This window comes from Macaca thibetana, chromosome 11, assembly GCF_024542745.1.
Source record: "Macaca thibetana thibetana isolate TM-01 chromosome 11, ASM2454274v1, whole genome shotgun sequence".
NCBI lineage: Eukaryota > Metazoa > Chordata > Mammalia > Primates > Cercopithecidae > Macaca > Macaca thibetana.
The window spans coordinates 11,656,454-11,683,356 of NC_065588.1; the positions used below are offsets into that span (position 1 = coordinate 11,656,454).

General features: G+C 42.3%; 1 protein-coding gene and 1 pseudogene across 1 annotated transcript in view; one reads left to right on the plus strand and one right to left on the minus strand.

Moving 5' to 3' along the window:
* MAGOHB (mago homolog B, exon junction complex subunit) overlaps positions 1-26,903 on the minus strand; it is a 1,022,454-nt gene that overhangs the window by 961,279 nt on the left and 34,272 nt on the right. The gene's annotated exons all lie outside the window — the stretch shown is intronic.
* On the plus strand, positions 12,257-18,569 carry LOC126931556 (ATP-dependent RNA helicase DDX55-like; annotated as a pseudogene).

A 26,903-nucleotide genomic window follows, 5' to 3' on the forward strand; every position in this document is an offset into this window, starting at 1 on the left:
AACACCACATGTTCTCACTCATAGGTGGGAACTGAACAATGAGATCACTTGGGCACAGGGCAGGGAATATCACACACCAGGGCCTGTTGGGGGGTAGGAGGCTGGGGGAGGGGTAGTATTAGGAGAAATACTTAATGTAAATGATGAGTTGATGGGTGCAGCAAACTAACATGGCACATGTATACCTAGGTATCAAACCTGCACGTTGTGCACATGTACCCTAGAAATTAAAATATAATAATTAAAAAAAAGAAAGTGATGCTTCCAGTCAATTAAGGGTCCACTGTATTATGGATCCCTAGCACCCAATACCTGGCACATAAGAAATGAATGAAACATAGTGAATGATCTCAAGTATGCCTACAAGGCGAGAGGAAAGTGATCCTACTTACTAGTCATGCTAGGGAGGCATTTGGGACTGTTGGCTCTGCTGTTGTACAATAGGCCTTGGACTCTGAAGGCTGGCATTTCCTCATCCTAAACCTCAAATTTCAATAAATTACCTCCAAGTGGACAAAGGTCTATGGGCCAGGGTTCTTGGTGTAAATAATCTACCTCTTTTGGGTGTGGTTAATGGAAAAAGACTATACAAAACTAAAAACAATGTTTGAGTGCTGACTACCCGTTAGCCGTGGTAATAAACCACTCTGTATACATGAACTTATTCAATGCTCACTACAAACCCACGAAGCAGATTTTTAGAAAAACTTTGTATTTGGAGTATGTTATACAAGAGGATAGTGTAATGAGCTTTCACCTCCTCATCAGCAGATTTAAATATTTGTTAACTCATGGCTAATCTTGTTTCCTGTGTACTCTCACCCACTTTTCCTCCTCTCATTATTTTAAAGCAAATCCTGGGACATCATATAATTTCATTTGTAAATATCTTAATATGTATCTTTAAAAGATAAGGACTCTTTTTTTTTTTTTTTTGAAACAGGGTCTCTGTCACCCAGGCTGGAGGGCTATGGCATGATCATGGTTCACTATGGCCTCAACCTCCTGGGCTCCAGCAACCTGCCCACCTCAACCTCCTGAACAGCTGGAACTACAGGTGCACATCACCACACCCATATTTTTTTTATTTTTATTTTCATATACACAGGGTCTTTTCTATGTTGCCCTGGCTAGTTCAGAACTCTTGATCTCAAGTGATAATCCTACCCCAGCCTCCCAATGTGCTGGGATTACAGGCATGAGACACTACATCCAGTGATAAGAACTCCTTTATTTATTTATTTATTTAGACAGAGTCTCGCTTGTTGCCCAGGCTGGAATGCAGTGGCACAATCTTAGCTCACTACAACCCCCGGTTCCAGGGTCCAAACTATTCTTCTGCCTCAGCCACCCAAGTAGCTGGTATTACAGGCCTGTGCTACCACCCCCTGTTAATTTTGTATATATATATAGTTTTAATAGAGATGGGATTTCACAGTGTTGGCCAGGCTGGTCTCTAACTCCTGGCCTCAAATGGTCTGTCCGCCTCAACCTCCCAAAGTGCTGGAATTACAGGCATGAGCCAAAGATTAGAAAAGTCCAATGCCTTGCAGGTGGTCTTTGGACATTAAAGCCTCCCTCAAATCCCTTCTGCTCTCATCAAGTTATCCTGGAGTTACGATTTTAAAATGTACATGTTTAAAATGTCAGAGATAAAAAAGAAATCTAGAGATACTTTCATTGAATAATCTCAAATTTGAAACATTTTATTGTTGATTATATACACATGTAGAAAAAGTACATTATGTAGTATATACATACACATACATGTGTAACCACATGTATATCTAATATAGATATGTATATGTAAACACATACACACAACCAAATATCTTACCCTATCATGTGAAAAGTGAGACTTCCAGGCCCTCAGGGGAAAAGTGCCGTTTTCTAAGACTGTGTCCCTCCTGACAAGATCAAATATTTTTGAATGCCCATTGTGCCCAAGGCCTCTGACTTAGTGCAGGTTGCCGTGTGGGGCAGGTGCTCAGGTTTAATAGGCACTAATTCTTTCCCGCAAAGAGTTTGCAGTGTCTGTACAAAACTACGCAAATAACTACACAACAGAGACAGTGATAAAAGCCAGAGAAGGATATAGGTAAGGAGCTATGAGAATCAAAGGAAAGAAAAAGGAAGCTACCCCTGGCATAAGTGGCATTTATCTGTAACCTTGGTAGGACAAGATGTGGGCACATAACGATTCAGGATAAGGAAGAGCTTTAGACAGAATGGAGAGCACTAGAAAGACAGTTGTCGTTGTGGGAGGAGAAAATACTGCCTTGTTTCCATTCATTAGTCTTTTTTTTCTTCCTGCTGTATCTTCCCCATATCTGGCCCACTGTTCTCTCTACCTGTTGAAACCCTTCTCATCCTTCATGGTCCAGGTTGAATAACACCTCCATTAGAACTTATCAGATCATCATAGTCAAATGAAACCTCCCCCTCCCTTAAACTCTGTGGCACTTGGTTTGAAGAGCTCTTACAAAAATTTGACTTGTATTTTACTTACTCATGTGTATGCCATATCTATTATATAGACTCGAATCAATTTGATTACAAAAACAATAATTTTGTATCTATGTCAGGTGTAGCCTGCAGAGATCCTAGTACATTACTTTGCATCTGATGGGTACTTTACATAAAATTATTGTAGAAATGAATGAATGATTTAGTCCATGATTATCAATATCTCTAAGCTTTTGCTCATGCTGTCTTCCCCCTTCCTAGAAAACCCTTGCCACCTCAAGGGTCGCTTCTTCCAAGAAGCATTCCTGGATCTCCCAGCTGCTGGCTCCTATAGCACTCTGAGCAAACCTCTACCTTATCACCACCACCACCACCATGCATCAAAATTAACTATGACTCACTTCACCCACTTATGTATAAGCTTTAAGAAGCCAAAGATTCCATTCTACTAATCCTTATCTTACCACCGTCTAACCCAATGTTTGGTAATAGCGTGCAGTTCATAAATGTTTGTCAAAGAGAAAGATCTATTCAGAAGTTTCTGGAAGCATTATCCCTTGCCAAAGAGGGCCTGGTCTATTTAGTTTGTGTTCCTAGTTGGAACTGCCAAAACTGTCCTGAGGTCTCATTCCCAGAGAAAACCTAGCATGAACAGCCTTCCCACCCCACCTTTCCTCATGGGTGAAGGAAAGAGCAGGACCAGATGTTCTCTAGGGTCCCCTAGAGCTCCAGGATCCTTACATTCCAGGGAATTCTCCGGCAGAATGGATTGTTGCGAGCAGAAGAGGCCAGTGTGGCCTCTTCTCAGCAGGTCTCTAGATGGACCCCAGCCTCTGGAAGGACTGGGCCAGGGGAAAAAATTAGCCCCTTCGGAGCCCCACACCTTCCTCTCCTCCAGCACATTTCTCTCTCTCTTTGCCCCACTTTCCCTTTTTCTGCTTCTTCTCTGCCAGTCTCTCCCCTTCTCTTTCTTTCTTATCTGTTTCTCGTCTCCTACTGGCCCGACCGCACCTTCCAAGTATCGCTGCTTCCTTTTCAGTCACTCACTCACTCACTCACTCATTTTTGCCTCTCGCCAGTCAGATTCACCATCCTTCTGCGGTCACTTGCGTTTATCCTGCTTCCCTCCCACGCCGGAACCTCTTGCTCGCCTCCTCCCTCTTCTCTATGCCCGGCGAGTAGCAGAGCCTCCTCTGGACTCCAAGACACAGGAAGGGCTGCCCTGGGTCATGACCCAGCTCCACGGTTGGTGTGTGAAGGTCAGGGTGGCGGTGACGCGGCCCCTGAGGCGAGAGGAAGGCTAGGCCAGGGAGAGAAGGAAGGGAGCCGACCGCTGGGCTGCTGGGATCTCGCGCCCTCGCGCTCCCCGCCGCCCGCCCCGGCGCAGGAAGGGCGCAAGCGGCTGGCGAGCGACTTGAAGAGACTTCTGGAGAATCCGGTGCGCCGGGCTCTACCTCAAGGAGCTCAGGGCCATGGTGCTGGACCAACAGAGCCTCGTCCACATCCAGCGCCAGAGCTCCGAAGAGCTGGAGCGGCGGCTGGACGAGCTGAGCGCCGAGAATCGCAGCCTGTGGGAGCATCAGCAGCTGCCGCAAGCGCAGCCTCCGCCCGGATTCCTTCCCTGGTAGTCATCCTAGACACCGCTACCGCCACCGCAGTGACTCGGGCACCTCTTCAGGACCACGGACAGCGCTCGTTCGCCCGGCCACAGTCCGCGCCCGAGCAGGCACTGTTTCAAAACCACGGACAGCTCCTGGAGCAACCCCCAGCCGCGACCTGGCGGCAGAGCTCACACACCCCAGTCGTCCCATCAGCACCCGGAAACACCTGGGGTCCAGGCCAACAAGGAGAAGAAAGGTCCCCCCGGGTTGTTGCACTGCCCCCGAAGCCCCCCTGCAGCAAGACTCTCCCGCGCCCTCGGCAAGGGCGTCCTGAGCAGAAGATCTGAGTGAGCGTGGAAGAGCAGATGGGCACTGCTGTGGTGGGAGCAAGGGAAGCAAGTGGGTGTGAGGGGGAGATGGAGAAATCGGGTGCATGGGAGTCTAAAGGACCTGGGTGATGCGGTGTGAGGGGGGTGAGAAGATGCTTGGGGGCAGAAGTCTCACAGATTTGGGGGGAAAGGGAGAAATATCAGTGTTTGAGAAGGTTTTGGGGAATGTTGGCGCAACAAGGAGTAACCAGATCATCAGTAGGGGCAAAAGGTGAAAGAAAGGGGATATTTAAGCGATTGGGGATATTGGGATCTGGCAGCATTTAAAGGGACTAGACTAGAAGGAAGTTGGAGTGAAGATCAAACTGAAGAAAATAGAACCATTGAAATATTTTTTTAAGTTAGAAAAATTTTGGAAGAGAGTTTAAGTAGTAGAAGTATTTGAATGGGGAGTGAGATATGAAAAAGTCAGAGACATGGAGGCATGTGAAGAGCTTTAAAAGGGCTGGGGCAAGGAAAGGTAGGACTGGGGTAGAGGGGAATTCAGAAGGTGGAGGACAAAGCTGAAAAGCAAGAGTGATGTGAGAAAATAGGGGAACTGGAGGCAAAGGAAGAGAAAGTGTAGCTCTTTACCTGGTGCAGTGGGAGTCACAGCCAAGAGTGGCTCATTTGGGGAAGTTTTCTCTGCTCTGACCAAGTGAGCGCCTTTCTTCTAAGCAACCCCCAAAGTGGGGTGCTCACTTCGAAGTGAGCCAAAGGGGTCGAAATGTTGCAAGGAAACACCCATCAAACCAATGAAGAACTCACATATACCTTGAGGATTCCGTCCGGTAATAGCATTTTCCTCTGACTCAAGGAGGATTTTCACGCAGTAGGGTTGGCCATCGTGGAAAGGGAACAATGACATGGGGGATGGTTGGCAGATGGAGTTGATATTCGGTTGTCATGCCTGTTTAAATCTTCCTGTTAGGACCAGCAATTGCAAAACTTGTTTCCTTTTGGCTATTTGCTGATCACTAAAATCTCACCGTGGGTCATGAGAGAACTGTTATCCTCCCAGGACATAGGACCTCAAGCTCTTTCTTCACTCAGGAGGTTGATGAACTAGAAATATGGGAAGAAGCCTTAAAAGGGCTGGAATGTTCTCTCCTCTGTACTGAAAAGTCTGTGGCCATGTCAGCTTTCCTTCTCTGATTAGACAGGTGATGGGAAACTGCATGGAAGACCAGTGAGAGGGAAATCATACCTGGTCAGCATTTGGCCTTCACAATGGTGATGCTCAAGGGGATGGAGAGGGGTAAAGTGGAGCTGAGGACCTCATCTTCATTCAGTCTCACGTGTGCTTCAAATCTGAGGGATAACTGAAGATTTGCTGTATTCATTAAAACTTTTTTTTTTCTCTCATCTGTTGTGGACTTAAAGAAGTAAAGTTAGGGCATGTTAGCTCACAGTGTAGGCTGACCAGAACCATAGAATCCAAGAGGAAAGATTCAAGATGATCTAGCTTGGCAGACCTACAACATTTGATTCAAGTCCCAAAAAGATTCAGTTTTCTACCCCAATTCCTTCAAAGACCCATTTGCACTTCCCTCAGTTTCACCTGTTTTTCTTTCTTTGTTTTTTCTTCTTCTTCTTCTTCTTCTTCTTTTTTTTTTTTTTTTTTTTTTTTTTTTTTTTTGGTGGTTGTTTTGTTGTTTGTCTGGCATAAAAAGCAGAAAATCAGTTTTCCTTAATTCCTCAAGTCTCAGCAAAAAGCGACATTCTTCCACAATACTAAGTGGTCTTTTCTTCTAAGGAGAGAGAACTTTTCCTTCTTTGGGATAAATGCCAAAGAATATAATCGCCGGGTCACATGAGAAGTGCAAGTTTGATTTTCTAAGAAATTGCCAAAATATTTTTCAGAGTGACTATACCGTGTTCTAGTCATGCCCACGATGTATGAGACATCCAGTTTCTTTGCGTTCTTGCTAACATTTTGTGTCATTTTTTATCTTATCCATTCTAACAGGCATAGTGGTAGCCCATTGTGGTTTTAATTTGCATTTCCTTAATGGCTAATGATTCTGATCATATTTATATATGCATATTTGCTGATCACATTCTTTCCTTGGTGAAATGTCTTTTCATGTCTTTTGACCATTTTCTCATGGGACAGTGTTTTAAAATGTGTTGAGTTTGGAGAGGTTTTCATAGATTCTATTTATAAGTCCTTTGTTATATAGTTTGAAGATGTTTTCACTCAGTCTGTAGCATTTCTTTTTGTCCTCTTAATAGGATTCTTCACAGAGCAAGAGTCCTAAATTTTTTGGAAGTCCACATTACCAGTTTTTCCTTCCATGAATTTTTTTGTGTCATGTCTAAGAACTAGGTGTTGAAACTTTCACCTATTTTCTTCTAAAAGTTCAATAGCTTTCCATGTTAAATTTAAATCTGTGATCCACTGAAATTAATTTTGATATAAGATAGGAATTTTAAGTTGAGGTTCAAATTTTGCACATGAAAATGCCATTGTTCCCATAGCATTTGGTGAAAGATTCTCCTTTCTCTATTGAGTTGCATTTGTTAGAAATCACTTGGCTGTGTTTGTGTAGATCCACTTCTGGACTTTGTATTCTGTTCCACTGGTCTCTATATCCAGTCCTTCCCCAAAAAACACACTGTCATGACTCCTCTAACATCAGAGTAGAACTTAAAATTGTGTAGCACAACTCCTCCTACTGAATTCATCTCTTTATTTTTACCTTTGCATATAAATTTAGGAATCAGTTTGTCTATATAGACAGAATATCCTGTGCTGAGATTTTGGTGGATTTGCTTTAAAGGAATAGATCAATTTTGGAAGAATTAAAATTTTTACTACATTGAGTCTTCCCATTCATGAATATATCTCTTCATTTGTTTGGGCCTTCTTTGATTTTGTTTATTGCATTTTTGGTTTTCAGAATACAGATTCTTATATACCTAAAAATTTCATTTTTCAGAGGTATTATAAATGGAATTTTTGCAAAATTTTAAATTTCCAGTTATTTATCACTAGCATATAAATATTGAATTTAGTTTCATATGTTGACTTTGTATTATTTCTGGGTTTTCTTCCCCCCAAGGAAGTCACTTTTCTACACAAGGAAGTCACTCTGGCTCTCTCTCTCCATGGTTGTCTACACAGTGCCTGCCCTTCCAGTAGCAGGAAATTCCCTCATCTAGAACTCAACCTTGGGCCTTAAGAGTGTGTGGTGGGGGGTGTGCAAGCATCCGCCCAACAATGTGGAGATGTGGCAGAAACCCATTTACCTGTTACGTTGATATCTGGCTTCACAAAGAAATGTTTCATTGCTTTGTCATAAAAATAAATTAATGAATTACGTTAAAACTAAAACTGGCTTCACAAAGAAGCTGTGTAAGCATCTGCCCATTGGACTTCCTTCAGTGCACCATCCCTCTCACCAGGCTGTGGGGAGGAAAGGGAGCTGGGGCTGGGGAGGCAGCAGGAAGAGGAAGATGTGCTTAGGGACAGAGAAAGGTGCCCCATCCCTGACAGTTGTAGGACACTTCTTTCCCTCATATCTTTCCCTACAAACTCCTAAAATTGTGGCTGCTGAAGAACCTGGACTTGGGTGACTGAGGGCTGCCCTGTGAGTGAGGTTAGGGCTTTCCCATCTGCCTTTGCACAGGAGCCTGTGTCACATGGCACCTGGGCAGCACAAGGGGAGGAACATCAGTAGACGGGGGACAGGGTGGCACACACACTCACATCCCGCGAGGTAGGCTGATACGGCTGGAAAAACACCAACAGGTGAAAAGCGCCCTTTTCTCATTTTCCCACAGTAAATCCTTGAGACGTCAGCTGCTCCACACACTGGTCACTGTGGGTAGTGAGCTGAACACATTCTTCCATGAAATAGGAAAATACACAGAGGGAGTCATAATATGCCCCTTGTTTGCCTGCCTTCACCCTCCCCAGTCCTCTCTGTGCTGGTATTTACCCCAGAGCCTTGTCTTCTTTAAAAAACAAAATTAGCCCAGCCTCTGTGAGCAACTATTGGACTCCCCTGGGGCTTTAAAGAGGTCTTCTCAGGCCCCTGATTTCTGTGTTCCCTGACACCTGCCTCATCAGCAGGAGCGCATAAGCAACTGCCTACAAGCATCCTATAATCACTCAGTAGGTGAACAGCAGGGCTAAAAGGGACCCCAGTGGGCATCTACTCTATGGTTTCTAGGCCTTGACTCAATACGACATAGATCTGACACATCCTCATCATGTACAGACGCACCTAATGAAATGAAACTTCATGCCCTTTATTTACCTTAGGTGCATGTATTGCACCCTGGTGAGTCCTACTCTACTTTAGTCTCTTCTATTTTTTTTTAAAAATCAATTCACAATTCACAATCCCTACTGGTTCAGCCTGCAGTCCAAGAAGCACTATTGCACTCCAACCCCATTTTCCAGACAAGACCACGGTCTCGCTGATCCATGGTGCCACCCCACACCTGTGAGGGTGACTTCACACCTGTTCCTGGCACAGTACAGAGACTTGGAGTATTTACAGGTGTGCAGGAAGGCTGTTTGTGCAAAGACCACACGTGTTTATGCCTGCAAGCCTTATTCTCATTCTCAGCCAGGTAAGGCCTCCCTATTATATTTTTTTCTTTTGCATATCACCCCCACTCTTGCAGAGCACAATTCTGTTTGTTTGATCTTGTGCATGGTACCCATTAAGGTCACCCTGTTCTCAACCTTCTCTGAAGCCTGTACCCCTCAGGGTTGTACCATTCTGGGGGAGATTAGTGAGAAACTGTCTGTATTATCTTCCTCTTCTGAGACCCTTCTGGTTTCCTAGTTTGTGGGATCTCCCTGAGGATAGAAAGCAGGTTCTTCATGACACAGCAGAGTCCCTGAGAGACCAAGAACTCCAGAAGGATGAAAATATGTTAAATATAGGCTTTTCTGATTTCTAAGGTAGGTGGTCATGTATTAATTTGTACTCTCTAATAATCAATGTAGAGAACAGCATCTCATAAGGAATATCAGATTATTTATCTTGGTTTTATGGTGGCTATGTTTCATTGAGTTAGAAAAGTAGTTCTGTCACCCCCACCGCCCCATTTTCTGGCGGGGACACAAAGGCACAGGAAGGTTGAGTGATCTGTCAAGAGTCACTGGTTGGGATATTTCCATGTTTTTCCTTACTCGCTAGATTCTTCTCTCTATGCCAGAGGAAAAGGAGGCATCTCTGCTAATCCTCCCACCAGTTCCCAAGAAGAAAGCACTGGGACCCCTGGAAGCCACATGCTGTGCTGGCCTGGTTGCTGTTCCCCACACTCCCCAGGGAGAGGGGCCTGGTGCCCCCTCCCACCACCTCCAGCCACACCTCTCCTGTCTTCAAAAGCCTACAAGGCTAGTCCTTTCTCACTCTAAAGTCCTTTCAGAAAAGCTTCTGAAACTGTGTGTCTCAAACTGCTGTGAATGCCACCCACAGTCATAAAGATGTTTCACAAAGAGATCCCCTAGATACATAGAGATATTGGCAATTAAGCAAGTCTTGCACAACACAGTACTTACCTTTGTAAAATTTGATGCACTCTGATGGTTTCTATTTTGATACGCTATGCTATGCTATCCTATGCTATGCTATTCTTTTAAGGGCCCATTATAACTGACCAAGTGGATGTCACAACTTTCTAACGAATCTAGATCTGTAGCTAAAATACTTCAAAAAATTCCAGCAAGGACAAAAACTCAGGCCTAGATTTGCCACCAGTGCCCTCTTCTGGGCAGTTTTATTATAAGTACTGTCTTGAAACATTGTTTAACTGTCAACATCTGTATGTGTGCACTGAGTCTCACCAGAAAATAGATTTATGTCTGTTGGTTACAGCCTAAAAGATTTAAGAGGCAATGTTTAGAAGTGCTCCTGGTGAAAAGGCCAAACAAAAAAGGGCTCTGTGTGTGTGTGTGTGTGTGTGTGTGTGTGTGTGTGTGTGTGTGTATAAGAGAGACACACACAGAGAGAGAGAGAAAAAGAGAGAGAGAGAGAGAGAGAGAGATGGGCTGTACAGATTTTTCTCTGTGATCTCCTCTCCTCCTGCAAATCAGCCGGAGGTGGGATCTCAGAGACCTGGCCCTGCCTCCCCAAACCCATTCCCACACTGAGGCCAACCTGGGAAGAGGGCAACAGAGCTCATATCTCTGTGGGGAGGAGGCTGGGCTCAATGCAGGCCTGTGTCATTGTTCATCTTCACTTCATAGGTTTTGTCCTGAGACCCCTCCTGCTGACACACCATGGTTGTCTGGATCTCCCAGGAAAAGCACCACAATGTTCAAGATGGAGAAAATCATCAGGAACTGCCAACCCTCCCCCGCCTTGCTCAGCACACATGCACACATTACTCATGCGCACACACACGTACATGCATGCACAAATATGTACACATACACACATGTGAACATGCATGCAATTTCTGTGGCTTCATCCTCCTGTGATGGCCGATTAAACCATGGAGCCATGGAAGTGTTAAGATTAGGGAGAGAGTTCCATGTGGGAGAAGACATCTGCTGTTGGATCCAAGGAGATCTGAGTCCTGACCCCAAGGCACTTATCCTCTGGCCCAAGTCACTCAGCCCACCCCATTCCTCAGTTTCCCTTTCTATGAAGTTTGTATTACATACGCCCTGCCTAACTCAGAGGCAACAGAAGAGACATTGCTATGAGGGTGGAAACAGCCAGCTTTGACCGAAGAGTCCTAGGCTGTGCCAGATAGGGCAGGGTGGACCCATGAGAAGACTGTCCCCCATCTGCCCCCAGCTGTGACAGCTAGGCCTTTGAAAATTTGGCACATCTCAGATGTTCCTGTCATCCTATCTTGATGGTGTCCTTGATTCTGACACCTGCTCCCTGGATTAAAGACACAGAGGGGAAACCTCACCTAGAGGATTTTGCTCTCCTGAGAAGAGGGCAATGAGCCTGAATCCTTGCTGAGTCTAAATCCCTACTGAGCTCCACACCCTTCCACACTAAGATGTGCCTTTCCCACTGGGACAGGGTCTTCTGGTCACTGGGTCATGTCTTCTTTAGCTCTGGGCCATGAGCTCTTCCTTTTCCTATCTGTGCTCAGCTCAGTGCCTCCCTCTGTCTTGCTTCCTATAGACCCTGCATGCCTGACACACTTTATCCTCAGACCCCTGAGGGCATCAGGGAAAGATCCTAGTCCATCCTGTCAGTGCCAAGAGCCGGATCAGTGCCCCTGGCTTTGAGGATCTCAGGCAGGGTAAGGGCAGTTCTCTCTCGGGGATGCCTGCAGATCGCCACCTGCCCCGCAGTGGGAAGGAAAGATGAGAGGTGGGAGCTCCAGGTGGATTGGGAGGGGAGGGAAGTAGAGTGGGCTTTGGAGAGGCACGGGGAGATGAACTGGAGATGCAGAGTGTCACCAGGCAATAGCATTTCTGGGGACCACTGGGCACAGGATGTGCTGGCCTATCCGTAGCACAAGCAATGCCGGTACCTGAGCTGTCCTTAACTTTGAGCTGCAACACGGAGGACAAGGCCCAAGAGCAGCAATGTGGGCTACGCTTTTCTTCATCAAGCTGAATCCTGGCACCCTGTGTGCTGTTTGTTCCAACTGCAGTGGGCAGAGAGGGAACCAACACTTCATGAGCACTGACTGCATGCTGGGCACTGCCGGGTGCTTTGCGTGTGTTTTGCTTCACAAAGAGATGCATCTGTGGGGACAAGGAAATCCCCTGGGGTCTCCTCCCCCAGCTCCTCTAAACATCCCTCTCCTCTTATGTGATAGAGAACAAAGCTTCACAGGAAAATGCCCTTAGAGACTGGGGAATAAATTCACCCTGAGCTGCTAAAGATGGATATGGAGCCCTCCTCGAGCAGAGGCTTTGATGAGGCCAGCAGGGAAGAAGGCGGTGCGGGGATGGAGTCAAGACCTCTCTGGAATGAGGGTCTCCCGACCTACTTTCAGGCAAGGCAAGTCAGAGAATTCCTTTCTGACCATGCTTCAGGGGAGAAAGGGTCAGAGAGTGACCTTCCTGCTCCTGTTGTTTTCTGATTTCCTCTCGTGTAAAATATTCAGCAGGCCAAGCGGCCACACGTTGGGGTAATGTGTTCTGGACCCCGACACTATCCTCCTACCTCTCTGACCATTTCCTCTCTCTTCCTTTGTGGACTTCTCTCCCAGGCATCCATTCCCGTCCATCATGGCGACCCTGCCAGGGAGGGTCGGAGGAGGAAGCCAGGGATCTGGGGTGATCTGAGGGCGGCCTGAGAGGACAGAATGAGACGGAGGGGGCAGGGTTAAAGGGCCAACTACATTAGGTTGATTCACATGAAATTGCTGATATTTGGTCATTTCTTACCTACAAAAATCATAAGTTCATCTGGTTCAAACTACAACTTCAAAACTTGCTTCAGTAGGGTTCATGTTTAACTGGACTTACAGCCAGGCACTTGGGAACTCAAGGCACTTACAGGAAGGTGACTGGAAACCTTGCAGCAAGGCTCCTCTGTGCACCTTGCAGCATCACAGTCACAGAAGGAAGCACTTGCTTCACTTAGGAAGCAGGGAACTCATGTGAAATCCCATCTAGCCACAAAGTCACTCTTTTCCAGTTGAAAAGTATATAGCTGGCTTATCATAAAACTCCTCACTACTTCAGGAAGACAGAGAAAGTACAGCACATTTCTGCATCTCTGAGACTGGGAAGCCTGCTCTGGGTGATCTTGCAGAGCAGGCCCTGCAGTTACATTGTTGTGTGGATCTGCACAGCAGGCTGTAAGGCAGAGTCACAGCTAGAGCTTTAGAAATAGAGTTAGTAAAGTCATGGTTCTTCAAAGATATGCCCAGAAAATTCTCTGCAAAAACAAAAGGCTTGTTACAAGGAAGCCTCCACTGCAGGGCAGCGGATGAGCGGCTTACCATCTGTGGATCTTAGTCAAGTCAATCTCTCTGAGCCTCAGTTTCCTCATCTATCAATGGAGATGATAATACCTACCTCTTACGGTCGTGCATTAGCTTGCCTGGGCTTCCATACCGAATACCACAGACTGGGTGGCTTAAACAATGGAAATGCATTTTCTCGTAGTTCTGGAGGCTGGAAGTCTGAGATTGAAGTGCCGTCAGCGTTGGTTTCCGGGGAGGGCTCTCTTCCTGGCTTGTTGATGGCTGCCTTCTTGCTCAGGTGGCCTCTTCTTTGTACACATGCAGAGAAAGAGATCTCTTGCGTCTCTTCCCCTTCTTATAAAGACTCCAGTCCGATCAGATTAAGGTCCCACGCTTACAACCTTATTTAACCTTTATACCTCCTTATGGGCCCTATCTTCAAATAGTCATATTAGGAATTAGGGCTTCCATACATGAATTTTGGGGGGACACAATTCAACTCATAACAGGCTTTTTTGAGGCTCACGGGGCATAGATTGTACTCTGAAAATGGTAGCTTTTTGGATGTGGGTCATCCAGAAGGTCTAGCAGGTTGCAGCAAATCAGGCTGACGAAGAAAGATGTGACCATACCAAGACCAAGATATCCCCAGATCCTTGGAGAAGAACGGAACGTGAACACCAGACCCCACTCAACAGCATCAATATTTTGCTGCACCTCTACTTATCCTATAATTCACTGGTTATATAAATATAATTTATATATATATATATGCACTGGTTGTATAAACATAACTATATTTAAATTATATTTATATGTAAATTATATATCAACACATGTTTATGTAATTATATATAAATACATATATTTATATATATATTCACTGGTTATATAAATATAATTAACTGTTTGTTATAAAAAGCATGTGGCTTTCTTTCCTCGATGCCACCTTTTCTCTCACTTCCTGGGCTCAGTAACCCCCCAGCTGTGCCTTATCTCCTTCCCTGTTATCCAATGAGCTCAGGCCTCTGTCCTTGATGGCTTGGCTGTGAACAGTCACTTCCTGTCTGAACTTTTGCCTTCATGCAGTCCAATGCACTCACACCACAGACAGGCTGTTCGTGTACAGTGCAGACCAGATCCTGTCACTTCCCTACTTGAAATGTTTCAGTGACTTCCTACTATTTTAAGATAAGCCCAAGATGTTAACAGCTTCACAGGGCTGGCCTCATCTGCTCTGGCTCCTGCATGTGCCTCAACCTGGGTGGCTGCACCCCCAAATTTAGTCCTCTGACTCAGATGCCTCTGGTCTCTGCCATCTGCTCTGCCCTCTCCTGCCTGCTCCCACAACCTTGTCCAAATTGACTTTTCAGAGCCCAGATACCAAGTCACACAACTTTTCTGGGGCCTTTTATTTTTTGGGAGGTGGGCAGGCTCCAGCCCATGTGCTCGTGGAGACCCTGTTTCTCCAGTCCTGACAGTTACCTCACCATATTGAGTCTCTCTTCCTTTTAAGCTCTGAGCTCCAGGAGGCAGCTGCCTGTGTCTGCAGTCTTGTTTATTGTGGCTACTGGCAATGTGTCTGCCCCACAGCAAAGCTCAGGAAGTATTGGTTGAATCAATTATCTTTTATGAATCATTTTTAATATTTCTGCATACATGTTCACAGAAGACTTATTCACAATAGACCAAAGGTGGGAACAACCCAAGTGTTCGCTGAGGAATGAATGGATATGCAATGTGGTCTATCCATACAATGGCATATTATCCAGGCTTAAAAGGGAATGACGTTGTGACACACACTGCTACATGGATGAACCCTGAGGACATCATGCAAAGTGAAATAAGCCAGACACGAAAGGACACATATTGCATGATCCCACTTCTAAGCATTACCTAGAGTCATCCATTTCATAGGGATACAGAATGCAACAATGTTTGCCAGGGCTGGAGGAGGAAGGAATGACGAGTTCATGTTTAATGGGTACAGAATTTCAGGTTGGGAAGATGAGAAGGATCTGTGAAAGAATGGTGGTGACAGTTGCCCAACAATGTGACTGTGCTCGATGCCACCAAACTGTATGCCGAAGATGACTAAGACGGTAAATTTTATGTTTTGCATTCTTTCCACACTTAAAAAAAGAAACTTCAAATACTTCAGGGGGAGGAGCAGAGAGAGAAGTATGTCAAATTTTTCTTTCCCTGGAAGAAGCCATTTAAATATAAGTTAATAAACAGCTTATTTAAAGACCAAAAACATGTGAACTGAAGCAATCAGACTACTATCCTTCTAACTGGTAGATATGATGATGTGGAAATGTTAAGTTTATTTATGAAAAATGAATCATATCATTTTGAAAGCTTAGGAGAGAGTAGGTCAAGGCTGACTGGCAGGCAAGACAATGTCATGTGTGGGGAAGTGGACCGCAGGCAGCCAGAGCAGATGTGCTTACCAGGAAATGAGAAATTGAACATGGAAAAGAGGGCAGGATAAGGGGAAACATCTATTTAAAACTTTGGTTTATCATCTATGAAGGACAGACAGAATAAATGATTCTAGGCAAGATGCATTGGCTCACGCCTGTAATCCCAGCACTTTGGGAGGCCAAGGCAGGCAGATCACCTGAGGTCAGGAGTTCAAGACCAGCCTGGCCAACATGGCGAAACCCCATCTCTACTGAAAATACAAAAATTAGCTGGGCGTGGTGGCGGAAGCCCATAATCCCAGCTGCTCAGGAGGCCGAAACGGAGAATCACTTGAACCTGGGAGGTGGAGGTTGCAGTGAGCTGAGATTGTGCCATTACACTTCAGCCTGAGTGACAAGAGTGAAACTCCATCTCAAAAAAATAAAATAATTAAAATAAAATAAAATAAAAAATAAATGATTCTCCTCTGCTTTCCAGGACATCCTCTGTTCCAAATTTAAGAGTTTAAACAACAAGGTGGGAACATCACTGTGGCCATTCCAGGCCACTTGAGGACAGGTTCTGAAGGAAGGCAGAAGGCTTGTATCTGGCCAGCTGTGGGTGATCCCTGCATGTCCTGGTGTTGGATGAGGCAGACAGACTTCTGGACATGAGATTTGAGGCAAGCGTAAATACCATCCTGGAGTTTTTGCCAAAGCAGAGGAGAACAGGCCTTTTCTCTGCCACTCAGAAGCCGGAATTGGAGAACTTGGGGAGAGTGGGCCTCCAGAACCCTGTCCAGTCTCAGTGAAGGAGAAGGGTGTGGCAACCAGCAGTGACCAGACCACTCTCGCCTGGATAACTACTACATAGTATGCAAGGCACATGAGAAATTTAACCAGCTGCTACATTTTCTTCACAGTCATAAGCAAGAGCAACACCTGGTCTTCTTCAGCACCTGCACCTGTGTGGAATACTACAGGAAGGCTCTGGAGGTGCTGATGAAGAGTGTGAAGATTGTGTGCATTCATGGGAAGATGAAATACGATCTTCATGGGGTTCCGCAAATTGCAAAGTGGGATTTTAGTGTGCACTGATGTGGTGGCCCAGGAATCAATATTCCTGAAGTAAATTGGGTTTTGCAGTACAATCGCCCCAACAATGCAAGTGCCTTTGTGCAGGGCTGTGGCCACACAGCCCGCATTAGCTACAGAGGCAGAGCTCTGGTGTTCCTCCTGCCCATGGAAGAGTCATACATCAATTTCCTTGCAATTAACCAGAAACGCCCCCTGGCGGAGATGAACTCTAGAAAAACACAGCTGACCTTCTGCCAAAATTCAAGTCCATGATCCTGGGAGAAAGAGCTATGTTTGAAAAGGGCATGAAAGCTTTTATGTCCTATGTCCCGGTTTATGCAAAGCAGGAGTGCAACCTGATTTTCAGATTAAATAATCTTGATTTTGCAAGTCTTGCTCGAGGTTTTTCCCTGCTGAAAATGCCCAAGATGTCAGAATTGAGAGGAAAGCAGTTTCCAGATTTTGTGCCTGTGGACATTAATACAGACGCTATCTCACTTAAAGATAAAATTAGAGAAAAGCAGAGGCAGAAATTACTGGAGCAACAAAGAAAAGAGAAAAACAGAAAATGAAGGGAGAAGAAAATTCATTTAAAAAATAAAGCTTGGTCAAAGCAGAAGGCCAAAAAAGAAAAAGAAAAACATGAATGAGATAACGAAAAGGGAAGCGTGTTCTGATACAAAGATGAGGACATGGAAGAACTTCTCAATGATTCCGGGCTCTTGAAAAATATTTTTAAAGGCAAAATTACTGAAGAATTTGAGAAGGACTTATTGACAAGTGGCAAAAGAACAATCAAGACAGCTGATTTAGTGTCTCAGATTTGGAAGATGACTGCTGATACCAGGGTCACAGATAAACCCATAAGGACATAGCTGTTTCCTAACTTGGTGGATGGTTCCTGTTTGCTTTTACTGCAAATCAAAACTTCAGGAGACATCCAAAAAGAATCACATCTCTGAAAGCTCTCCTTTCAGACTAGGGAGAAATGAAGGATTTCACACTCGTGAATATTTGACTAAAAACATTCCAGTCTTAAAGTAGTCTAACAGAAGAAAACATAAAATTGAGTGTAAATAATAGATTTCAATATTTATTTATTATGATGGGTTATATATGTGTGTGTGTGTGTGAGCTCATTTTTTCTAATGCTATTTTGTAGTTATTTGCAAACATTAAGATACTGAAGTATACTTGGTTTTAGATTTTTAAAAGCCCCTTAGTACTTTTAGGCACCTGACCTCCCTGAGTGTTCTTGGCCCTGGACTTCAGTTATCCTTCAATGCCCTGTGGAGATGGCTAATGTGCTAGAGTTATTCTACGTTAAGAATAGTCCTAGCCGGACGCAGTGGCTTATGCCTGTAATCCCAGCATTTGAGAGGCTAAGGCAGGCAAATCACAAGGTCAAGAGATAGAGATTATCCTGACCAACGTGGTGAAACCGCATCCCTACTAAAAATACAAAAATCAGCTGGGCATGGTGGCACGAGTCTGTAGTCCCAGCTACTCGGGAGGCTGAGGCAGGAGAATTGCTTGAACCTGGGAGGTGGACATTGCAGTGAGCCGAGATTGTGCCACTGCACTCAGCCTGGTGACAAAGCGAGACTCCGTCTCACACACAAAAAAAGAATAGCCCCAGTATTGTTTTATTGGTGAACAGCTGAAAAACAGAGGAATTAAGTCATATTCTGGGAGACAGAATTCTAATTTTTATGCCTTCTGTTGAATAAACTGTGTCCTTCTAAAAAACAGAAACAATAAGCATTTGGATAGTTAATATAATTGAACAAATAAATACATATGTGCATATATATTTATAATATACTTTTGAAGACAATATTTTTAAAATACAGTTACCCTGTTTTTTTAATAAGACAGTTTGGTTTGGTAAAAATGGATAATTTTAAAATGTGTCCAAGTATTAAGGGCTCATTTACTCATCTTTCTCTATTTTTTACTAAGAAATTTTTATAAAAACAGGGGAACGCATTTGAAGTATTTTCTCTTCTTTGTGACCCTGCCTTTAGAAATAGATGTTAATGAACTGTGAAATGGACACAAGTGGGCAAAAGAATGAGTTGAAATGGACATGTGAGTGTAAACTGGGCATAAATGGAAAAAGGGATGAGTCTAATGGTTTCATTTCCAAATTCATTACCTGGGAACTATTGGATTGATGGATTTGTCTTTAGAATGAAGTAAATAAAAACCCAAATTGTTGGATTGTTTAAAAATAGCATTCAGTCATTAATAAAAGAATTTTAAAGTTGAGGAATGGTGAAATATAATTCTAAATTATACGAAGTAAAATGTCTTTCTAACATGTTCGACAATTCCTTTAATAATATCAGTTTTTGAGCACAAGTGGTATTTGAGCAATAAAAAATGCACAGTATAAAGCACAGGTCACATAGAGTGTGACATTCCAGCTGAACAGCTGAATAACCTATTTAATTTAACTTAAAAATGTCTAATTTTCATAAATAAGCCAACTTATCATGCTGAATGGTTTGGTAATCCTTTTAATTGGGCTTTTTAATGATTTAGGAATATAAAAATGTTTAATTCATGCCATCTTAGTTGTCACATTAAATTTATGTAATTGGTAGAAAATGTAAAAATATGTTTTTAAAATGCCTTTTAAATGCTTGTTGTTGGCAATAATTTTTTTTTAACTGGAGTCTCACTCTGTTGCCTAGGCTGGAGTGCAATGGTCTTGGTTCACTGCAACCTCTGCCTCCCGGTTTCAAGTGAGTCTCCTGCCTCAGCCTCCCAAGTAGCTGGGATTACAGGCGTGCGCCACCACGCCTGGCTAATTTTTGTATTTTTAGTACAGAAGGGGTTTCACCATGTTAGTCAGGCTGGTCTCAAACTCCTGACCTCAGGTGATCCACCTGCCTCGACCTTCCAAAGGCAATAAATTTTAATCAACTATTTTTCTACTTTATTTCTGCAGTGAGGCAACAATATTTGAAAGTGGTTATACTTCTAATCTCAAATATATCTTTGTGAAGAGCCACATGGAGGAAAGGAATTAATAGTCAAAATATAACACAAGACTCCAACCTTGAGAAGGTGATCCTGGCATAGTGCATGGTACTGTCAAAATCATAACTTTCTTCCAGAGAGTTTACTTCTCCAGGATCCCTCTTCATAAAATTGTACTCTTCACCTAAGATTGAGAGATAAATAGAATCTTGGAAGCCTTTTCACTGACAGAAAAGAGAACAGAAAAGTCCTTTCTACACCTGTATCTGTTGTGAAATGACTGATTTTCTTGCTGGTTGTATTTACAAACTTAACACCCAGGCACATGCAAAAAGCATATGTCTTAACTCTACTATCATATTGAAATGCAATATTGAATAGGACCAATGCATTAATTTATTCAAAAAAATAGACTACCAAAAGCATAATTTGAGCCTTTTTTTATATGTATACTCTTTTACAACCTCATAATATTTATTTCTTTAAAATTTTACTGCTTTTTTTGGTACTGTATAAATGATTATAAAAAGTTATGTTTTTATCTAATGAATTTCCCACTTTTATGACTAGACTTGCCAGGTATCACAAAAATTATCTTCCTACTTGGTTTAAATCCTTTCTATAAGCAATATGAAAAGATATAAAAACAATATTAGTATAAACACAACTCTGCAGGCTTTGGCTATGTGACTTCATCACTCAAGATTAAACAACAGGCCGGGCGCGGTGGCTCAAGCCTGTAATCCCAGCACTTTGGGAGGCCGAGACGGGCGGATCACGAGGTCAGGAGATCGAGACCATCCTGGCTAACACAGTGAAACCCCGTCTCTACTAAAAATACAAAAAATTAGCCGGGCGTGGTGGCGGCGCCTGTAGTCCCAGCTACACGGGAGGCTGAGGCAGGAGAATGGCGTAAACCCGGGAGGCGGAGCTTGCAGTGAGCTGAGATCTGGCCATTGCACTCCAGCCTGGGCGACAGAGCGAGACTCCGCCTCAAAAAAAAAAAAAAAAAAAAAAAAAAGATTAAACAACAGCAGCAAAGTCTCTCTTTTTTTTTTTTTTTTTTTTTAAGACAAAGTCTCTTCTCTGTAACCCAAGCTGAAGTGCGGTGGAATGATCTTGGTTCACTGCAGTCCCCCAACCTCCAGGGCTCAAGGGATCCTTCCACCTCAGCCTTCTAAGTAACTGGGACTACAAGCCAGCGTCACCAGGCCCAGTTCATTTTTGGTTTTGTTTTGTTTTGTTTGTAGAGACGGGGTTTCATCTCTACTTTCATTTAAAAATGAAACTAGGTTCTCCTTGATGAAAAAGAGCTTCTACTTTGAGATGAAGAATATACTTCAGAACTTTTTTTTTATGTCCACATCTGTTATTTTAACTTCTGAACATCTTTTTTTTTTTTTTTTTTTTTTTTTTTTTTTTGAGACAGAATCTCGCTCTGTGCCCAGGCTGGAGTGCAGCGGCACGATCTCGGCTCACTGCAACCTCCACCTCCCGGGTTCACGCCATTCTCCTGCCTCAGCCTCCCGAGTAGCTGGGACTATAGGAACCCACCACCATGCCCGGCTTTTTTTTTTTTTTTTGTATTTTTAGTAAAGACGGGGTTTCACCGCGTTAGCCAGGATGGTCTCCATCTCCTGACCTCGTGATCCACCTGCCTCGGCCTCTCAAAGTGCTGGGATTACAGGCGTGAGCCACCGTTCTCGGCCACATCTTCATTTTTAATAGATTTTTCCAACTATTTCTTTGTATCTATATTATAGCATTCTTTCTTGAAATCTGAAAAGAACACAGACTTAAATATGTAGGTCTACATCAATGGTTTCAGAAACAAAGATTTTCTTCACATACAGTTTAAGTGTCAGTGACTCATTTTTACAATTTAAACAGCCAAAGATAGTGCACGTCATAAGATTTGTGTAACTTAAAAAGCTTTGAAACATCAAAATATAAAGATGTGCTATTGGAATTCCAATGTTATGTTTGGAGCTTAAAATGGAACTACTATGCCATTCATCTATCTAGGTTTTTATTCCAAGTGCCATATTTTAATAATACATAAAAAGAACAATAAAGAAACTGAGAGATGCCACAGATTATAATGTCTCTGCTTACATGCGATATTCATTTGAACATTAAGGAGGAGAAATCAATCAGGAGTTACAAACTAAAGTGTTTTAGTCCCTCTTTGAATGAATTCACATAAATAATTTTAAATTAACTAACCAGACCTTATGGTAAAATACGTGCTCCACCATTTCTGACGTGTCTGTGTCATAACTGCTTTTCAGAAAGACCTTGCCTTCCCTTCAACCCCTCATAGAGGCAACTGGTAAAGCTCCTATCCTGATAAGGAATATTAAGTACAATACAGCATATCCAATTCTAAGGACAGATTTTCAAAAAGATACAGACCTATTTTCACAGGTGGTAACCCATAAGGTTTCAATTTACAGCATAATATAAGAATAGATTCTCTAACTAAAGCAACATACTCCATAAAAATTTCTGAAACTAAAACATCAAGCAACAGCAATAGATTCCATTGCATATAACTGAGAATACATACACGACATGCTATTTTTTGTTTGTTAAAAAAACATGGCCACATGTAGTCCAAATAAAAGAAAATTAGACTTATTTCATGAAAGAAGCAAAGAGAAACAGAGATGCATAGCACCAAGGGAAACCATATTTACCCATTTAAAAATGGCAGACTCTTTCTTGAAAGCATATTCTAATGTGGATTACAGTAATCCAATCTTTACACTGATCAGGTTCCTATCATAATCACCTATTTTGCCTATAAACATAAAGCTAAGGTTTGTGCTTGTTAGGCATCACCCTTGAATAACACTTGATCTTGTTTCTTAGTGAGGGCAAATCACACTCTTGTTGAAGATGCATCTCCAACATGAACACTTCCACACTGGAATTGCTCTGCTATAGTACTTCCAATTACTCAAGAAACCTTACTCACTAAATTGTTTTCTCTATTGGCCTGAATGTTTAATCAAAAAATATTAAGAGCCATAGTTTACTTAGCACTGTTTTATGATTATGTATTTATTTATATGATTTTTACACTTTTTCCTTGTTTTAGGTACATATTTATGTTGAACCAGAATTATCTTTCTAAGAGTAAGAACCATTTTTGAAAGTTACATCCGGCCGGGCGCGGTGGCTCAAGCCTGTAATCCCAGCACTTTGGGAGGCCGAGACGGGTGGATCACGAGGTCAGGAGATCGAGACCATCCTGGCTAACACGGTGAAACCCCGTCTCTACTAAAAAATGCAAAAAACTAGCCGGGTGAGGTTAGTGAGACTCCCTTTCAAAAAAAAAAAGAAAGAAAGAAAGTTACATCCTTTTTAATTTTTTTTGTCCACATAATAAAATGTTTAGCAAATAGAGGAAACTAAAAAAACTGTGGTTAACAGCAAGCTTCTTCTCATTTATGTGGTAGTTGAATTAATTTTGAGAATTATTTCTCTTTATTTCCCTCCCAATGATGTAAAATATAAGATGAACCTTGACAGTTGGCTCAGGCATTGGAGTCTTCTCCATAGAGGTGTATAAATTTTCTTCACTTGTTTTTGATATCTAATTCTACAGATTACCTCACCATTCTTGATACGATTTCTTGAAATGAAATGATTCCACTGATTTTTCCCTTACCTCACAATACCTTCTTAGTCTTTTGGGGGATACTTTATCAAATGTTGCTTAAATACTGTTTTTATCCATTTTCTGGACTTTTTTCCTTCTCCCTCCAGTTTTCCCCTAGATGGTGAAAACCACACCAAATATTTGTCTTTAGATACATCCTAAAGACCAGATTCCCTTTTTTTTTTTTTTTTTTTTGGTCTACAGAAAGAGGATCATACAAAGCCTTCTCAAACTCAAGGATATGCTTAATGAAACCATTATTTGTCTTTCTCTTCCGCAAAGCACGCTGTTTTATCACCATTTCAATATATCAAATATCTGCTGTTATGGTATCAATGTGCATCTTGTTTCCTAAAATAAAACTTTGGAAGATTTCCCCTCCCATGTGATGTTCCTCTAAACATTTTTGAGAGACTTTGCCTTCTTCTTCCCCTTGACCTGTACTGCCCTAACTGAGAAGCTAATCACCTCTCCTAACTCCTTAGCCTTCTAATAGGTTACTTCGACTTCAGGCACATCCCAGGCACACCCCACCCCCCACCACCGCTAATGATTCCTACAGCTGACTGCAAAAATGAGTTCTCTCGTTTTACAATCTGAACTTTCCTTGCTTATAATCCTTCCATTATTTCTCAGTAGCTAAAGAATAAAATCTCAATTTCCCATACTTAGAGAAAACTTTCTGTGATCTAGTCTCCCCAGGTAATTACCAACTAATCTCCTACTTGTAACTTACCCACAGCCACCATGGACTGACAAAAATGATTCCATTTCTGTAATTGTAGCTTTGCTTGTGATGTTTTTGTAGCCTAGAAATTTCACCACTCTTCTGTCCGGCATTTCTCCTTTACTTCTAAACTTCAGTTCCTTTGTAACATCTCCCTTGACTCACCAAGGCACATTTTATCATGCCTTGCTTGGACCCTATGGTATTCTCATCACACAACCATTGTCACTTTTTTCACTCACTTGCAGTCATTTGTATACATGCATACATACCACACTAAGCTATGTGTTTTTACGATAGTATCTTCAACACCTAATATCACCTCAATTAATAATTGGCACTAAGTGAGTGGTGAGCAAGTACAGAGGTCAGTGTTGTTGATTACAGAAGGGTCTAAGGAATTCAATGTTTGTAAAACTGGCCATTAATAAGAATAAAAACACATTTTTACTTTGTTTATGCTTAAAGCACATGCTTAAAACACCTTACAAGAAAATTCCAAAAAAACAAGATTTTTTGGCAATTGAAATGTACAGATCTTTATGAGTATAAAAGTTCATTGGATAAAAATCTTTACAAGGAGGCTGTTATCAAACATCAACTACCAAAGAAAATTAGATTTTAATTAAAATTACTTTTAAATTACCGACAGCATTCTTAATAAATTATCTTTATTGCAGTCAATTTTAAGAGGACAATCTCAAAAAAAAATCGAGGCTATCCCAGAAATAACTAATTTCACTGGAATTTTTTCCAGAAACTGTATCGGGTATAACACAGATTTCTATAGAAGCAGCATGTTTCATGGCAAACCCTGGGCCCTGTCTTAAGCTGAATAACATAAATTATAGAACTAGGTACAAAAATGCTTAAGTAAAAAGGAACATTTAATAACATTAATTTATGGTTTGGTAGCCCCATTCTTGGAAAGCACAGAAGTTTAGAAATGAAACAGCTTAATCTTTAAAAAGAAAGCAAGCCTAAAATGTGAATGAAATCATTCAGCCTCTAGGAAAAAAATTAAAGTATAAAATCATCATGAGGAATTTTTAATTCCACAAAATGTTGATTCTACCATATCAAAAATATGTTTACATACTCTACCGTATGTTCATTCTACCATATCAAAAATTGTTTACATTTTTCTGTAAACAATGTAAGAAGTTATATAGTAAGGCATGTAAATGTAATTCAAAAAGATCCAGTCAGCCTTAATCCCAACACATCCTATACCTGTCACCTGGCCGGGTGTTTTCTCTTATGCTGGTTACATGGCTATCTCGATCTGGTCATGTGCGTTCATGCCAAATGCCTATCTCATGGCCCAGTGCCTGAGCAATATTTCCAGATTATCACAGTTCCTGCCACCAGAGGCTGCCTGATGTTCCTTTCCCCACCGACCTACATAGGAGCAGCCTCAGGAATTAAATAGAAAGTGGAGATGGTGGTGGAAAGGTGAAGTTGGATGACTTACAATATGGTGAAATGTTTGTACAGAATTGTGATGAACCATAAAGTCCAACACAGTCAGAGGCAGAACAGCTTTTTATTAACATGTGTGGCTAATTTCTAGTATCCTTTCAAACTTATGTATAACAAAATTTCCAAATAATGAGTTCAAATGCTTTTGTAATTAACTATACTTTAGAAAATTTGCCTTAAATCATTTTAGAAGTATTTAGAAGACACATCAGAAAATAAAATACTTATCATGACGATGATTTTTCTTTTTTTTTTTTTTTTTTTTTTGAAATGGAGTCTCACACTGTCTCTCAGGCTGGCCTACAGTGGCGCCATCTCGGCTCACTGCAAACTCCACCTCCCGGGTTCAAGCGATTCTCCTGCCTCAGTCTCCTGAGTAGCTGGGACTACAGGCGCCAGCCACCACGTCTGGCTAATTTTTGTATTTTTAGTAGAGACGGGGTTTCACCGTGTTGTCCAGAATGGTCTCGATCTCCTGACCTCGTGATCCACCCACCTTGGCCTCCCAAAGTGCTGGGATTACAGGCATAAGCCACTGCGCCCGGCCTGTGAAGATGATTAATGTTCTATTATACATATAGTTAAGTTGAAGACATCAATACACATTTATTTCTAATATAATTTTATCCTCACGATTCATGTTAATAACTTAGGTAGCTACTTTGTAAGTGTGGTTATCTGGCAGTAATTCAGTATTATTTCAGTATTAAATACAAAAATAAAGTAAGTTTTTTTTCCTCTTTGAGAAAAACAGAATTAAACTTCTATATGAAAGGTGTTAATCAATAAAGGATTTTCCTACTCATGGAAGAGTTGTCTTTTATAAAAGAAGAAAACTTTTAAAAGAAATTAATTGAAAAAATATTTTTGACCAAGTGCAGTGGCTCATGCCTGCAATCCCAGGCAGCTGTTTGGGAAGCTGAGGCAGGAGGGTTGCTCAAGATCAGGAGTTTGAGACCTGCCTGGGCAACATAGCAAGACCCACCTCTACGAATTTTTTTTTTTAATTAGCTGGGCGTGGTGACGCACACTTGTACTCTTAGCTACTAGGAAGATTGAGGTGGAAGGATCACTTGAGTCTAGGAAATTGGGGCTTTAGTGATGTAGGATCATGCCAGTGCCCTCCAGCCTGGGCAGCAGATCTAGATGCTGTCTCTAAAAAGGACCAAAAAAAGAAAATTATTTTCAAAAGGCAAATTATCTAAGGTTAATGGTTTACTGGTGCTAGACACTGAACGTTTATATCCCCACAAAATTTGTATGTTGAAA